This window comes from Camelus ferus, chromosome 10, assembly GCF_009834535.1.
Source record: "Camelus ferus isolate YT-003-E chromosome 10, BCGSAC_Cfer_1.0, whole genome shotgun sequence".
Lineage (NCBI taxonomy): Eukaryota > Metazoa > Chordata > Mammalia > Artiodactyla > Camelidae > Camelus > Camelus ferus.
In genome coordinates, this window is record NC_045705.1 from 43925769 (window position 1) to 43944159 (window position 18391).

Consider the following 18391-nt stretch of genomic DNA (forward strand, 5'->3'; position numbering starts at 1 on the left):
TCTCCCCACCTGAAGATCCTTTACTTAATTACATCTGCAAAGACCTTTTTGTCAAGTAAAGTAACATATTCACAGGTTTCTGCGGATTAGGACATGGATATCTCTGGTGGGGCGGGAGGCAGTCATTTCTCAGCCTACCACACTGGGCAATGAAATTTAAATAAGACTCTAAGTCCTTACAAGGGGCTGAAAGACCCTGCATGACTTGCTTCTGCTGCTGGGGCTGAAACAAAGGCCAAGCTTTTACTTCAGCCCTTGGCCACGCCCTCTGACCGCCTCTGGCCCCTCCACCCACACTGGCCATCCTCGTGCCCCTTAAATTTGTTTGAGCCCAGGGTATTTATATCAGCTGTTCCCAATATGTCAGCTCCGGAGCAAAACAGCCCCGGCTCAATTCTCAGCTTTGCTACTTACTGGACCTAACCTTGGCCAAGTGATTTACACCTCCAAGTGCCCCTTTTTTCCTTTCTGTAAAGTGGGGCTCATAATACCCATCTCCTTTGTAGGATTATTATGGATTACTTCAGGATTAAATGAGTTAGCAAAGATAAAGAATTTACAGCAGCGCCTAGCACGTAAAAAGTGTTCATTGTTAAGAATGTAAGTGATCGGGAATAACATTATTACCTTTGCATGGTTGACTTCTTCATTCAGGCATCGGCTCAAATACCACCTGCGCAAGGAAGCAATAATCCCCAAAACTCCTACCTCAAGTCAATTCTTTCCTTCTGTCTCTCTTCAGTATTGCTGTCGGCAGCCTTAAGCCAGTAGGCCGTGGGGCCCAGCCTCAAGCTCAGAATAGCCTGCACCTGGTAAGGAGTAAATATACGCATGCGCCAGTAGCGTGAGTCAGCATTATAAACAATGCGCATGCGCGGGCAGAATATACGTAAAAAGGACAAGTGCGCCACACCCGCACAGCGCCATCTTGTTGAACTCGGGGAACGTGCCGCCGCCGCCCGCCACCTGCTTGTACTGCAATAAAGTGCTGTTTTGCTCCATGTCGGCTCCTCCGGCCTTCTTCCAGTTGGGGCAGCTCACCGCCTCGAATCCCTCTGACAATTGTTGTTTCACTTCCTTTGTAGTATACATGACTATGGTTACTGACTGATGAGTACGCTTGTCCACTGGGATTGCTCACCTCCGCTGGAACTGAAGCTTCATGATCTCAGATTTTGTCTTTTCTCTGCTACACCTCCAACACCCAGAACAGCACCTATCACATGGGTGCACAATAAAAATTTGTTGAATGAATGAATATGATGTATTTCTGGTTCTCTCCCCGCTGCGCCTGGACCAAGGCCCCCCAAGGGCAGAGCGTCTTCTTTCTATTCCTCCTGCACGATCAGGACCCAGCACCCTGGCTAGCACAGCGCAGCATCACAGACTCACAGTTAACGCTTGCTGATTAACCATGATGTAAGCGAGCTTTAGAGAGAAAGGTTCAAAACAAAAGATTTTTCTCTAGCCAGTTACTCAAAGACTGAGAGAGAAAGGATTTTCCAAAGTTACACATTGGAAAACAGCAAGATTCAAAGCAGAAGTCCAAGAAGCTACACTCTCAAGCTTGCCCTGTCCCCAGCACACACCAGTAGGTCAGACAGTGTTCTAATGATTGTGAGATCTTCCATTTAAAGGAAATATTAAAAAGGATACTTTGGCTAGCTTGTGCACGAAATATGCAACTAAAAGCCAATTGCTGGGGAGACCTCTGCCAAGCCCTGAGGACTGATCACAGTGTGTCTCTCCTTTGCCATGACACCTGTGGTTCATAAACACCTAAGCAGGTGGGGCCTTCTCCTTTAATATATCTCACCCCAGGGGATTCAGGAAAGCAGTCTGGGTGGAGCTAGCATTGCAATTTATTTGTTTAAGTATCTCCAATGATTGTGAGGAGCAGCCACAGCTGAGAACTGGCTCCTGCGTTGTGTCCTGGCTCCAGGTCCAAAGTGGTAAACTGACCAGCCTCAGGCCAGATGCAGCACTAGCATGTTGGTTTAGCCCCCAGTGCCCTCCACTGCTCTCCCAATCCACAAACCACATTGCCACAAGTCCAAGGTGCCACAGATTACAAGATACACCATTATTTTACACACCATAAAAAGAAAACAAAAAGCTCTCAGTTATGACTTTGAGACACCATTGATCATAAGCCCATGTCTCACATAACTATGAAATCATGAATGTGTGGGTGTCTTAGGATCAGTGGAATACAGTATAAGAATTCCCAGATTTCATATCAAGATCCAGACCTCCAGTGAAAAATAAAAAAAACCTAGCAACAGGGCCCACATTCCGACAGGTAACAATGCAGTGAATGCCAGCACTGAGGAGATGCGGGGCACTGCGCCATGTCAAGCAGCTGGCTGAGTTCCCTTGCTCGTGCACCCATTCAGCAGTGACCTGGCTGACCCCCCATGCATCTGGGATTGCAGCCTCCCCCCAGCATGGCGCTAGTGTGTACTGGGACCACACAATCCATATACATCCAAGCCTCACACAAACCTTCCATTCCCTGCTCTCCTTGCTCCTTTCTGGCACCACAGATGCAGGTGCTGGGACCTGGGTAACAGGTATCACTGAGGTTTGCACCCTCTCAGCCCTTGGTGTGGCCAGAAAGAGCACTTTTGGTAAAAAAAAAAAAAAAAAAAAAAAAAAAAAAAAAAAACCAGCCTCTTGTCTTTTCCCCAGAGTGATGTACAAATATAGCCATTTTCCTCAGCTGCCGTGACGTGAAAAAGGCTGGGAAACACTGCCTTGTGTTGAAGCTGAATTTGGGATCAGAAGATCTGGGATCCACCATCAGTCCTGGCACATAACACCTGAGTATCAGGTCATTCAATGCCCTGAAACTCAAGTGCTCCTCCATTAAATGGTGACTCATATGACGATAATACTTATATCACAGGATCTGCATGATGAATACATGTAATCATCTACGTGAACAGTGTTTGAAAATGTCTGTCACCGTCACTTTCTTCCCCATCTGCATGCCAGGGACAGGCGACACCATACAAGTTGGGCACGCATGGAGTCGATGTCAGGAAGGCTTTCTCTCACCAGTTTTCTTAAGTCACTTACAATCCAGGAGTGTGAACAGGTGGCGAGGATCCAGGACGACGAAAATAAATCCTGAGGGAGGAAAGATCTCACACTGAATCCATAAATACTTTGGACCAGTGCGGGGGAGGCCACACGCATAAGGATGGCGTGGGTTGAGAGGTGTCTCCGAATAAACGAGGAGCACCCAAGCCCTGGGGCAGTAGAGGGAAGCCCGTGGAAAAGCAGCATTTTTTTCTCATAAAGTTGACTTATCTCTTTTCCAAAGTGCCTTGGCTCACTTTGTCAAATTCATGATGGAAACCGAGAGCTCCTTCCCTAAACTCTTTGTTGCTGTCCCACAACATCAAGAGGGAGTAAGGTGTACTTTTAAGTGGGCTTTCCCTGCCACCGTACCCCCACGTCTCCCCACGTCCGGCAGACCACACAATCCAGCCCCCACCATCTATAAAAACAAAAAAATGAAAACCAAGGAGGCAATATTTTGATCAACCACAGAGTAATAATGTGAGCGTGATACACGCAAAGATGCCTGTCAGCGTTTCTATTTATGTGTAACCACCCGGTAGCCCTCTCCTTAATTATGCTCTTATTCACTGGATGCCTAGAGTCCGTTGGTGTGGGTCGGGCTGTAATTGAGCCCAGGAGCCCCAGCCAGCACAGGGACGTGCCACACACCCCATCGTGCCGTGCAACTTTTTCAAATGAGCTATTGGAGAGATTTAAGAATTCTTCAGAAATGTCACAGTAATAACTGTTTTATCTTTTTCTATGCCACAATTATGATTTGGAGCTTTGCTTTTCTTATTTCACCCAGGCACACCACAACTCATGAATAAAATATGACAAGTTTGATAGCAGCCATCGGAGGGGGTTCATCCGTAACAGCAGACGTGCTCTGTGTACAAAGAGCTTTTGTATTCCAACAGCCTTTGTTTCTGGGACGGGCTTTTATCTCAAAGAAGGACCACGTGCCTTCTCCCCTCTTCCCCGTCTCCCTCCCACCACCCCACAATTCCTGCCTTCAGCACAGCACCTGAAACCATGTTTACTTTGTCTCTTAACAAGGATATTTCTAAACAATTATGGAACAAATCAAAAACCAAAGGGTACTCTGCTTGCTGTGAAACTGACTTGAACTAACACATCAAACAAAAGAGACACAATCAGAACCTCAGACTAGTGGGCAAAGTATGTGACTTTACATCTTAAAAATCATTCAGGTGATTGCACCCACCTGGCAAGATACTGAAAGCACCCGCAAGGTTCTCTTTCGAGAAGTTTCCTCTTCCCAGCAAAGACTGCCAGGATGCTCCAAAATTCAGGCTCTGGTCAGCCTTTCAAAGAAACAAATGCGAAAAAGAAAGGAAAGGAATTTGCACAACCATCAGCATTTATCACAAAGCCCCGGAGATGTCAGACTTCAAGTTTCGAGGGTTCATTTTTTAAAGCGTATCTCTGAGCATCTTGTTCTACCACACATATAAAACCAGCTGGCTTCCAAGTTTCCTTCCAAATACATTTTTCCCCCAGAGTTTGTTTCAAAATATGTAAGAGCAAAAAGACAGTTTAAAGTCACTGCTTGCCTAGAACTTGAAAAACCGAGATTTCGACCTCCTGGTGGAGCAATTTGCCAAACTTCCAAACTTGTGGGTTTGTCTGTGGAGCTTGACAAACAAGTCTAAGATGAAACTGAGGCTAGAAAACATTTCTAACGCTCCTCAAGAAAACGAAACCTGGCATCATCAGGAAAACCAGAATGCCAAAGCTTCCGCATACGTTGTTTTCCTGTGTATACTGTGCAGATCAGAATTATTCTGCAAAATTGCAAAGTCTTATTTTTTTTGCATCTTCGCCCAGATACTCCAAGACACGAGGTGGTTTTGAATTGTGATTTCTGATACCCACCAGAACCAGTCGGAAGCCCAGTGAATGGCTATTACATTGAGACTGTGGTTTCTGAGGAGATGAGTTTAGTCACAGTTTTTCACCTTATGCCATGTTGCATTAAATGCACTTCGCCATCAAGTGACACTTCATGACCTCAGGGAACACAAAGGTGGTTAGGTGCAATTGACAAATACAGTTCTTCCAACACGGCTCCACCACATACACACATACACATAAGCCAGACACGCTTGCAGTGTGGACAGCAAGGTGAGTCTGAATCTTGGGTAGATAAATAAGGCAGCAGCTTGAACACTCATGAGAAAGAGCTCCTTTTTATCCCCTCAGGACAGCACTCAGTAGCAGTGTTTGGCACTCCAAGGAGATGCCCATTTGGAGGTTGGCCTGAACCTTCCTTCCTTCGGATCTGGTATTTCAAAGAGGCTAAATAAGGCCTGGGAATCTGGCAGCAGCATTTAAATCTTTAAGACACTGTCAAGTGAGATGAGACACCAAAGTTCAGGTTTAGGGGCAAAAAGAAACTAAGAAGAAAGATAAAAGATGACCAAACCAGCCACATGTATACCAACAGCAACAGTGCCTAAAAACAAGATCTCTCGGGATTTCAAGTCCAAGGAGCCCAAGGGGCAAATCTCAAGGTCTTGTCTGGTGGCTCTGGGAGCTGACTTCCATCCCCATGGGCCCCCATCGATCCCTCTCTCCTCCATTGGCTGGCTGTTCCCTCCCACTCTCCACCTCCCTTCTTCTCCCACCCCAGCCTGTGAGGGCACATAAAGGCCAACACGCACTAGATCTACTTAACACTCATTGGGTCAAGTCTAGGGACTTGTGAGCTAGGACATGAGACTAATCTGCATGTGTGCCAACAGCAGCGTGTACCCACGTGTTTCCAGAGTTCTCCAAACACAACCCTAAATGCAGCTGATCAGGGGCATCCTAGGAACATCCTGAGAAGCAGAGATTTAAACTGGCCACACTAGTCAAGTCAACCAAAAGGCTGAGTCAAACACACTTAAGAACATTACAGCTACAGTGTACACCAGGCTAAACCTTTCACTGATGGTACAGGAGATACTGGAATTTCTCAACTCTCGCATTAAACCCCCTCTTTCATCTGTGTAAGAAGACATGATGGCTGACCGAATGGAGGCCCAGGTGCTGTAAGTACAGGCAAGCTCCCTCCCCGTCCCAAACCACAGAACCGCTGTGCGTCCTGTCTCTTTGCTACACACATGAAAACCCTTTTTACCATGCATACACATCAGTAACACTTAGATGCTGGTGTTGGCAAATGGTAATTAGATTTGCCCCAGAAAAGGGAAAGCTTGGGAAAATGAGTTAGATTGTTTGTTGTTTTGTTTTGTTTTGTTTTTTCCCTTAACAAATGAAGTCATTTAAAAAAAAAAAAGTATTGAATACTTTAAGGTCTGCTGTTGCGTTTCATTACTGTTGAACAGGATGAAAATGTCACGTCAATTTACAAGATTTGAACTTAAAACTTGGCCTGAGACCCTGTCCTATGAAGGTTGTCAGTGGCTAGGAGGTGGGAGAAATGGAGAGATGTTGATCAAAGGATATAAACTTCCAGACATGCGATGATACTAAGTTCTAGACGTCTAATGTACAGCATGGTGACTATAGTTAACAACACTGTATTATATACCTGAAAGGGGCTGAGATATAATTGGCATGTTTCAGGTGTATCTCATAATGATTTGATATTTATATATATTGTGAAATGATCACTGCAAAAAAAATCCATCACCATACATAGTTATACATTTTTTCTCGTGATGAGAACTTTTAAGATCTGTTTGCTAAGAGGTATCTTAAATGTTCTCACCACGTACACACGCACCCACACACACACACACACACAAATGGTAATTATGTGAGGTAATGAGTACTAACTAACCTTGTTATGGCACTTGTGATAATCATTTCAGAATATACGCATATATCAAATGATCACAATGTACACCTTAAACTTACACAATGTTACATATTAATTGTATCTCAATAAAGTTGGAGAAGGAGAACAAGCCATTAGCAGCATTAAGTAAGAGCATCAGTGCCAAGGCATCTCAGTGTGGGCTTCCTGCATGAGGACCAGGGATCCTGCAAACCTGAGGCTATAGGCCAGCCCTGTAGGGGAGCACTGAGCTGAAGCTCTATGGAAAATTACAAGCAGCAAATACAGTTGTCCCTTGGTCATAAGGGGTTGGTCAGATACCAAAACCAGTGGATGCTTCAGTCCCTCATATAAAGTAGCATGGTATTTGCAGATAACCTACACACATCTTCCTGTATACTTTAAATCATCTCTAGATTACTCATAAGACCTAACACAATGTAAATGCTGTGTCAATAGTTGTAAATACAATGTAAACACTATGTAAATAGTTGCCAGAGCACAAAATTCAAGTTTTGCTTTTTGGAACTCTCTGGAATTTTTTTCCTTCCTGAATGTTTTCGATATGTGGTTGGTTCAATCTACAGATACAAAACCTGTGAAACAGAGGGCCAACTGTACTGAAACACTCTTAAATTCTGAATATGAGGCTCATGAAGGGAGGCAGGTTAAAGAGCTGAGCTGAAAGGCAACGCGAGACACAAGTAGGTAAAGCAAGGGGGACGGAGGTGGAAGAAGACAGCGTTTGTCAGGCAGATCCACGTCTGAGCCCCAGCTATGCTGCTTACCAGCCCAAGACGTTTCTGAGTCTCAAGTTCCCCACTTGTAACATAAGGGCAAAACTCCCCACCTTCAAGATTACATAGAAAATAGGAAAGCAAAAGAGTGTACTCACAGATTCTCACTGAGAGAAGGGTCCCTAAAACAGTGGTCCTTAACCGGGGTGATTTTGCCCCCAGGAAACATTTGGTAACGTCTGCAGACGCTGTTGGTTGTCACAACTCGGAGGTACTATGGCAAATTTTGTTGTATCTATTTTATCACAGCAAAAAAAAAAAAAAAAAAAAAAAAAGGATAAAAAAGTGGATGGAAAGAAAATGAAGCCAGGGAAGAGAGAAAGGGGCAGGAGGGGAGGGGGATAGGAAAGAATTACAGAGAAAAAAAAAGTTGGAAGAGAAAGGATGGATTGAAAGCTGGGCTGTCCTTCCCCAACACACAGCTCTACCACCACCACCGTTGCTAAAGTCCCTTCTCTTCCAGTCTAAAGAGTCTAGTCTAAATATTCTCCCACATCTTAATCACTTGGCTTTTATATATCTCATCCTGGTCCATCCCAGTCCTTGGAACTTAACCCAGTTTGTGAATTTTCCTCATAAAATGGTGAGCACCCAGAATAGAACGTAAGTGCCACACACATGCAGCGCAGAGTCCAGCGCCGTGTTCTTAACTGGGGCACTTTTGTCCCCCTCCTCCAGGGATATTTGCCATCACCTGGAGATATTTTGAGTTGTCACGTTGGGTGAGGGTAGGGGGGCTGCTACTGGCACTGAGGCATTGAGTGGGTGGAGGACAGGCATGCTGCTAATGCACAAACACAAGAAGCCCACCTCCCCCCAAAAATTAGCTGGTCCAAAATCACCCTGCTCAGTGGAACTGTTACCACCCATGATCTGAACGTTACATTCCTATTAACGTGGCTTCAGATTGATGACGTAAGTTCATCTGTCTCAACTGAACTTGAACCAGTTAGAAACCCCAGGTCTTTTTCACATGAACTGCTCTCAGGACAGGCTTGTTCATATGCAGCTGAACCCTAATCCCTATGAAATTCCATCCTGTCAGTTTTGGTTCCTGGTTCTCACCCACAGGGATCCTGAGAGCCTTGATCCTGACATTTAGTGGAGGTGTTATTTCTCCCAGCTCTTCAGCACCCCCAGCAAGAGCTCCAGAACAGGGGACTTAAACAGGTTTGGGATTCGTTGGGGGTGGGTGAAGGAGGGTTTGATTTTCTTGCTGGTTTGCAGCATCCTTCTCCACTGCTTTCCCGCCTGCTTCCCTGAAGATGCTCAAGGCCTTTGCCTGAGCATCCCAGGTGAGAGCAGCCCCCTGGGTGACAGTGCCCAACTCCCCCATGATCACTCCTGAGTCCCCCATTTTCCTTCCTGCACATCTGACTGCCAGGTACCACAAAGTTTCCTCCCTGCCGTGTGGGGAAAAGAAGGCAGCAGAATCAGCTGAAGCGTGTCAGGCCAGAGATGTGCGTGTAGGTGACCTGTGGGTTGGGGATTTGCTTCCCAGTCCCTCTTGGTATAATGCAAAGCATCTGAATTGAGTGAAATAGCATTGCGAGTGACAGTCCTTCATTTTTGTCAGCAGAGCTATGTGAATCTGAATTTGCCACCACCTAAAAAAAAAACAATCAAGCCCACAGGCTAACATTAAAGCTCTATGTGTGAGGCACTGCCAAATATACATCTCCAAAATGACAGATCTATAGAGAGAAAATCACAGAAATTAGATTTGTTGTCATTTTGAAAACTGAATTTTCATGTGGCAATTGTTTGTGTTATACCCATTATAGTATTTTCTTTTAATGTCTGTATAAGGCAGACAATTGTCCTTTTGGGGGGAAAGCTATCTTTTTGATGAGATCATGTCCTTCCTCCTTTTTTTTGATATTAAAAATACCTTTTCTTAGTAAAATATTGGTGAAATGAACAGATGATAGTTAATATATTCGCATCCTTATCTGGCAAAAATAAAAAGTTGAAGGTCCTGCATCATTTCCTAAATTTTTTCTGCTGTGAAACCCAAACATCCAGAAGCCATTGACCTAAACGTTTGGTCAGTACACCTATGATGTCTTGATCCAAGTTACCGATGAAAATGTCAACCCAGAAAGAATTAGGTACAAAATCAGACAGCATGGCCCTGAAGACCACCCCTCAGACCAACGTCAATTCATGAATCAACACTTCTAGGATATGTTTGTTCAGCTGAATATAAATCCACCTAACTGTATTATCAGCGAGCTCACATTTAACCATGGCGCCCAGAGAGCATCCTGAGATATCGTGCTAACGGCCCCGCTGGAATCAAAGTGCACTGGTCTGCGGGATAAAAATGGATGAACTGGCTGAGAACCCAGTTCCTGCTCATTATGCACTTCCCCACCTTTTGGTAACTACACCATGGTTTTTGTTCCGAGAACCATCACTCACCTACTTTCAGTCTCCTGGGTTCAGGTGTTGACTCCACAACCTGGACTCCATGGGGAGATACGTGATCCAAGTCTGGCCAATCAGCATCATCTAATCTTCTGAGCACAGCATTTGGCTCAGGGTTGGGTATATAACCAAATGACAGTCCAATAAGACATCGTTCCAAAGTTTATGTTTCACTTATTGACAAAAAAAGAGGCATCTTTCCATTGACACTCCAGAGAGAATATGATAGAAGCCTGGATGCTAGGGGTCATCTTGCTCCCCAGGGAAGCAGCCTGCCTAAATACAACCAGCCCAAAACAGCAGGGCTAACAAATGGAGAGAAAGTAGGATGAAGTCATGGTGACATCATTAGAGTACCTTAAGGTACTCAAGCCACTTCTAGCCCTAACTTTGGTTATATGAGTCGATTAAATTTCTCCTTTTTACTTAAGCCATTCTAGTTGCCTATTGATCTAGTGCAAGTAAAAGAATTTCGTTAGTTTACATGATTATTTTTAAAATATGAGTTTGACAAGTCCTATCATTAATCACACAAACATTCAGTGTGTGCCTTCATAGTTCAGGGCACCGTGCTACACACAGGGATAAAACAGAATAAACTGGGTTCTCACTCTTAAAGAGGTAGTTTAGTTAAGAAGACAGAAAGCTAAAGACACAAATTACAAGAAAATACGTGGTCAGGGACAGAACCAAGTATAATTAATGCAGAAGCACACAGACCAAACTGAACCGACTCTGCCTTTCAGGGTCCAAGAAGCCATCAGAGAAAAATGACATTTGAATGGATTCTTAAACCAGCTCCAAGGGAGTCAACAGTTTCTCTTCTAATGTTCCCATCTGTTTAATTAAGAAAGAAATCTAGAAATGTGCCAGGAAGAGATATTAAGATCACTAGGCTATGCCTTCTGGAACTCATAATTTCCCCTTTAAAAACAATTTAGTGAGAAGGATATTTATCCAGCCCTTCATCACCTCTCTCATTTTCCGTGATTTCCCTAAGATTTCAGGGCACAAGTTGGAAGATCAAAACTCAGTCCGTCCTATTTCTCTGGATGAGATCCATCTGAGCCTCAGGGCCAGAACTTGTTTAAAGCATTTTGAAGCCCTCTTACCATTTTATAAGTAAACTGGGCTTAAATTTCCTGTTTGCTCCACGCCATCCCATATTAAGATTATTCTTCTAGAAGGAAAGATTGTGCCAAATGAAAGTATTTCTGCATCATCTGTTATAATTTCATACCTAATGTTCCAAGTATGGTGCCCATTCCTACGTCTTTCTTCTACTTCTTCCAAAGTTAATGGTAAGATTTTAAAACCATGGTAATTTCTGATAGATGAGACATATCTGAAATTTTCTGTAAAGGACAATAGCTTGGGCAAAGAATAATTTTGTGGTCTCACCAGTTATAAACTTATTAATAAAATTCTCAAAGAAGAGGTGGTTTTTCTTCACCATTTGCACAAGAGATGTTTATAAATTTCTGCCCTCCCACAGCTCCTGCTGTTGCAATGGGTACTCCCAAAGCCAACTAAAGCTAGAGTTGGCACCAGGTCATCTCAGCAGATGCAGGAAAAGCACCTGATGAAAATTCAACAACTTTCAGGATGACAGGGTGAGAAAAAACTCTTAATAAGTAGATCCTAAAAGTTCTAATCATAAGGGTAAAAAAAGGCAACTGTGCATGGTGGCAGATGTTAACTAGACTTGCTGTGGTGATCATTTCTCAAAACACACAAATACTGAATCATTATGTTATACAAAAGAAACTAATATGTCGTATGTCAAATATACTTCAATCAAAAAAACAACTCTTAGCAACTAGGAATAGATGACAACCTCCTCATTTTGATATAGAGCATGTACCCCAAAAAAGCCAACAGGTAACATCACATTTAATGGTAAAACTCTGAATGCTTTCCCTCTAAGATAAGGACAAAAATGCTCTGCGTCACTTCTGTTCAGCATTGTACTAGAAGTTCTAATCAGTAGTGTAATAAGGCAAGGAAAGAAATCAAAGACAAAAGATTGGAAAGAAATAAGTAAAACTGCCGTCATTAACAGATGACATCACTCTACATGGAGAAAACCTCATGGAACACGTGAAAGAAAAAAAAAAAACTACCACAAGTAAGTGGATCTAGCAAGGTCTCAAGATAAATCATCAATGTATAAAAGTTAATTGCTATTCTAAAGAATAGCAAAAATTAAAAATAAAAGTTAAATGGTATTACATTTAAAATAACTTTTAAAAATCTAACATCAAATATTATATCCAACGAAAAATGTGCAACACCTATACAATGAAAACTACAAAACAATGCTGAGAGATATTTTTAAAAATCTAAATTGATGGAGCTATATATAATGTTCATAGGTTGACTCGTGGTAAACTCAGTATTTTTAAGATGTACATTATCACAAAATGATATGTAGATTTAATACAATCCACATCAAAATCCCAGTAGAATTTTTTTCAAGACATTGAAAAGCTAATGCTAAAATGTCAATTAAAATTTAAAGGATCTAGGGTTATCAAGCAATCATGAGGAAAAAAAGACCAAATCTGCAATTACTATACTATTTGATTTCAAGACTTACTATAAAGCTGCATCAATCAAAAGAGTATGGTATTAGTGTTAAGAATAAAACTATAGATTAGTGGAACAAATGGAAAGTGCAGTCACATGATTTTTTACAGTCACCAAATCAATGAAATAGGAAAAGAAAGGTCTTTTTAACAAGTAGTGCCAGAACATCTGGGTATCTGTATTTAAAAAAAATGAACTTCAACTTTTATCTCACACCACACACACACAAAAATTAATTCAAGATGCATTACAGACCTAAACATAAAAGACAGAACCATAAAGTTTCTAGAAGATAAAATTTCTTCACAACCTTATAGAGTAGGCAAAGATTTCTTAGAAAAGATACAAAAAGGTGAACCACAGAAGAAAAAATGTATGTATGACTTCATCAAAATTTTAAATTTCTGTTCATGAAAACACCAGTAGAATATGAATAGACATACCAGAGATTGGGAGAAAATATTTGCAATGCATATATCTGACAAAAAGCTTGTAGCCAGCATATGTAAAGAGGTCCTACAAGTCAATAATTTTAAAAAACAGTAATGAGTAAAAGATTATAAGAGACCCTTCACAAAGAATATATAGGAATGGGAAAATACACACGCACACATAAAAAGATTCTCAACATCATTAGTCATCAGAGAAATGCAAATTAAAACCACAATGAGATACTACTAAATACACATTAGAATGACTAAAATTAAAGGGAATAACAATATCAAATATTCGCAAGGACATAGAGCACCTGAACTTCATTGATGGGATGGTAAAATGAACAACCACTTTGGCGAACTCTTTGGTAGTTTCCTATAAAGTTATACTGACTCTCTGACCCAGAAAGTCCACCCCGAGATATTTACCTTAAAGAAATTAAAATATACTAATACAGTGGAAGACTAATTGGCAACAAAAAAAATGAACCACTGATACATACAACGACATGGCTGAATCTCAAAAATACTATGTTGAGCAAAACGAAACCAGATAGAAAAAGTGTATACATTGTGATTCTATGTGTCTAAAGTCCAAAGACAGGCAAAGCTAAGCAGCTGATGGGGGCAGGAGAAGGGGTTGCAGTGACGGAAATGTTCTCTATCTTGTTTCGGGGGTGATGATTTTATGGGTATATACAATTGCAAAAACTCATCAAACTAAATTAAAATCTGCTCATTTATTATATGTTAATTACATCTTAATTTACAAAAGGGAGAAAAAACTAACACAGGAAGCCTGGATTTTTTCGCTCTATTCCAAAGATGCTAATAATTTCCTGCCAACCATAGTCCCTGATGTTCACTGTAGCATGTGACATCCAGTTTCTCCCATTCCTGCTCCCAGAGCTAACTAATCCAAGAACTGTCTCTCAACCAAGGTCAGACATCCATGGAACAGCTGAATCACATAGCTGTTTTAGATTATTTGTAATTATTTAATGTCTGTCTCTATACAACATTGCCTGGAATATAACAGGCCCTCAGTAAATAAATGTCAAATAAAAGATGGATGGATGGATGATAGAATACACTCAAGGATTATCTGGTCCAATCCTTTCCATGAGTACAAAAAAAAGAGAGACACCTAGGGAAGTTAAGCAATTCACACAGCCAATGGCAGAGCTCACACTGAGACATGGATCTCCCCACTGATAACAAGGGACACACCAAAGGAGATGTGTTCTCGCCTGCTGCTGTATATTGTGGTACTTACATATAATGCCTGGAAACATGGCCACCATCTTACAAGCATGAGGAAAGCAAAACCAACATGATGGGAATGGGAGAAGAAAAAGATGGGGGAAAAAAACTTTGGTTTTTGCTGATGTCACAGAACTATTGAATCCAGAGCTTCCCTTCTTGAGGACTTCTTGTTACATGACGTAATAAGTAAGGCTTCATTATTACTTAAGCCAGATGAGTATAAGCTATCATTTACTTGCAGGCAAAATATCCAAAACTTACACAAAAGCATGAGGAAACAGGAGGCATTCAAGAAGCTGGAACGGCAATGTGGCTGGAGTGCAGAGAGCAAAGAGGAGGTTGGGCATGTAGACAAGGTCATACCACACGTCCCAAGGGCAACGGGAAGTCATGGAAGGAATACTGGTGTTCTAACTCCACTGTGGGTAGGCAGGAGGAAGGAAACTTTGGCCGTGGAATGAAGGCTTTGCATGGAGATTATGTTAAAGTCTTAACCTTGGTACAAGCTCAACCCTCTTTGGCTATGACAAGGGTAAGGAGAACTGCTGGTGCTTAGCAGCCTGACCAGGTCAGGAAAGTCACTAAGAGCATAAACCTCACCACCTCCCAGACCCGCCTTTCCTTCACACAGCGAGGCCAACAGACGGGCCAGGTGAGGGCATGTGGGTTACTGACGTGCAGGTCCCAACTACACAAGCAAGAGAAACCACACATAGCTTCCAGGATCAAGAAGGTCTGAAGCTCAAAATCTTGGCTTCTTCTCTAATTTCCAGATCACTCTCCTTTTTTCACTGAAGTAGAGTTGATTTACAGTGTTGTGTTAATTTCTGGTGTACAGCATAATAATTCGGTTTATATATATATATATTCCTATTCCATATTCTTTTCCATTCCTTTATAGGTTATTACAAGGTATTGAATATAGTTCCTTGTGCTATACAGTAGGACCTTGTTGTTTATCTATTTTATATATAATAGTACCTGCAAATCCCAAACTCTTATCTGTGTATGATCATAGGATCTCAGGCATTGTCCTCTGCATACACGCCTTCCAAATTCCATCTCAAATCCTTCCTCTCTTTTAAATGAGAAGATGCCAAACCTAAGAGCTCTTCCTTTCTGTCACACATGAACTTCCTAGTATCTCACTGACTGAGACAAGTTCTTCTTGCTGAATCAATCAATCAATGTCTATATCGCTTATTTCAAAAGATTCAAAACATTCTATTTCTACTAATAAAACATATCATACAAAATATTCCCAAACATGCATGACCACATAAGTATAGCATTTCATACACAGAATCTCAGAGCTGGTACATTTCCCACATAGACTGCTTAACATTTTTCCACTATTTAAATGTATTCAATTGCACTCCTGGTCAGCACTATCCATCACTCTGAGACAGTATTCAGTTGTCCCACAAAATTATGATTATGTGTGCCAGGTGTTTCATAAGAAAGAAGTCAAGCGTTATCATTGTAAACAAGACACGTCTCTGTGCCCAAGGAGAGCAGACCAACAGTCAGCTAACTCCAGAGTCCTCACTGGAGCCTTCCTCAGGAGGCAAAGAAACTGAGAGGTTTTTATCAGCCTCCAATGGTGTGAGCATGGTGTTGAACTGCAGTCATGGGTCAAAGTCTTTTCAAGGTCTTTCCAGCTTTCAGAGCACATCATGCGCAGCACCATGGAAGCTGCGTGGCTTACATGTCTTGGATTTCCATTTACAAACCACCACAGAGAAGTAATTAATTGCTAAAAAAAAAAAAAAAATGGTGAGTGGATCAAGAAAACAGGTCTAAAAATGATCTAGGATACATCAGGTAAATAAAATTTCACCTTCTTTGAAAGTCCCACTCTGCAAACATGTAGAATCAGAAAAGGGTAACGCCTCATACAACTCTAAATAATCCTCATCACTATTGAGGGCCTACTATGCGCACAGGCTTTGATTCCTTACTACACGTCTAAAGGGGGAAGGCTATTAATGTCCCCCCGCACGGCAGATGAGGAGTTTGATGTCAGAGTGGTTAAGTTACTTGCCCAAGACCACTGACCTAGTAAGTGGGCAGCAGGATTTGAACCCAAATCTGTCTGACTTCAAATCACATCTTTCACTAGTCTCTGCCACCTGAAAGTTTCTGAAGCTTGGAGACCTCTGTCTGATGTATCTTGTCCCAGAGAACTTCAGTCTATGGACTGCTGTAAGGAATAAAGACAAAGGTCCTTTCCCCTCCATCCAGTGCCACTGTCAAATGATACCCTCTACCTGTAGTCACAGTCCACATGACTGGAGAAGTCTTCCCTAACCCAGGAGACAGGGATTCTAGTGGAACTCTGCCAGTGACTGGCCCCTCATATCTCAGTTTCCTTACCTATTAAACAGGATAATATCTGCCCTGGCCTGCCTTACTGACTCATTAAGAGTTAAATAATTAAGAGTGAACAGGTTCCAGACAGGTAAGAAAATCTTACTCCTTGTGAAGGCATTTTCACTTTGCATAGAGGTCCAGAATGGAGCAGAAGAAGCCTGAGATCAGGGTCAGATGACCAGAATACTAGTTCTTGATTCAGCCATTACTACACCTTTGTGTTCTTGGACAAGTCATTTCCCTACTTTGAGCTCAGTGTCTTCACTCAGAAGATGATGTCATTGCACCAGACCAGTAATTCTTCAAATATGGCCCACTGCCAAATAGTAGACCACATGCATTCTTTTGATGGGTCTAAAATTTGACTGAGAATAAAGATGCTTTTATTAATTTTATGAGTAAATGGCACCCTATTTCAAAGAGTTATTTTTATGAACAACTAAAGATTACTTACCAGTAAACTACTAAGTAGGTTACTGTAATTTGTTACCAGTCAACTAAAATTAATGTGTTTCTAGTTTACTAAGGACTTAAATATTTAGCAACAATCAACACTCCCACTGTGTATGAACATGTGTGGATGGCTGAAGGCCCACAGTTTTCAGGAAGAAGACACTGGTATCAAACTTATTAGTGCTATCCTGTTGATGGTGGCTCTCAGTTGCTGTTATGGCTGCTTATAAATTAATGTTAATTAGGCTCCATAATTGACAATTTAGATTATGGTAGGTCATTTGTTTAACCCTACCACGTATGGTGATTCATACTTGAATCCACAGTGTTTGAGGCATATAATTTCAGTAGTTGGAGTATAAGGCATATAAGAATTGGATGGCAAACCAAATATTTATTGTGCACTGTTACTTAACAAGTTCTGATCGAGGTACTAGAATACTTCTGTGAACAAAACAAGGTCCTGTCCTCCAAAACTGTACATGCCGTTGGAGGATTACAGACAATAAATACACAAAACAAGTAAGTAAGGTAATGGTGGGCATCCAAAAATTATGATGAAAAAGACAAAGTAGGGTAATATGGTAGAGAGGGAATGAGAAAGTTACTTTAGTCCAGACCAAGGGCCTTCAAAAGTTTCTCTGAGGGGTAACATGCAAGTTAAGAACTGAATAATGACAATGGAATAAAGACAGTGTCTTCAGCAAATGGTGTTGGGAAAACTGCACAGCAGCATGTAAAACAATGAAGCTAGAACACTCCCTTACATCATACACAAAAATAAACTCAAAATGGATCAAAGACTTAAACATAAGACAAGATACAATAAACCTCCTAGAGGAAAATAAAGGCAAAACATTATCTGACATACATCTCAAAAATTTTCTCCTAGAAGAAATAAAAGCAAGAATAAACAAACTGGACCTAATGAAACTTACAAGCTTCTGCACAGCAAAGGAAACCATAAGTAAAACAAAAAGACAACCTACGAAATGGGAAAAAATTTTTCCAAATGAAACCAACAAAGTCTTGATCTCCAGAATATATAAGCAGCTCATACGACTCAATAAGAAAAAAATAAAAAACCCAATCCAAAAATGGGCAGAAGGCTTAAACAAGCGATTCTCCAAGGAAGACATACAAATGATCAATAGACACATGAAAAAATG

The 18391-nt window shown here is 41.6% G+C and overlaps 1 protein-coding gene across 4 annotated transcripts in view; it reads right to left on the reverse strand.

The window, feature by feature from the left end:
• Window positions 1-18391, reverse strand: part of NELL1 (neural EGFL like 1) — a 748929-nt gene that overhangs the window by 688459 nt on the left and 42079 nt on the right. The window contains exon 1 of one of the 4 annotated variants that reach the window (XM_032488860.1): window positions 709-770. The exons of 2 other annotated variants lie outside the window; for them this stretch is intronic. The gene's annotated coding sequence lies outside the window, so the exon portion shown is untranslated. Of the gene's footprint in view, window positions 1-627; window positions 771-18391 lie in introns of those variants that run through there. One more of the 4 variants, XM_032488859.1, reaches the window with a different exon arrangement.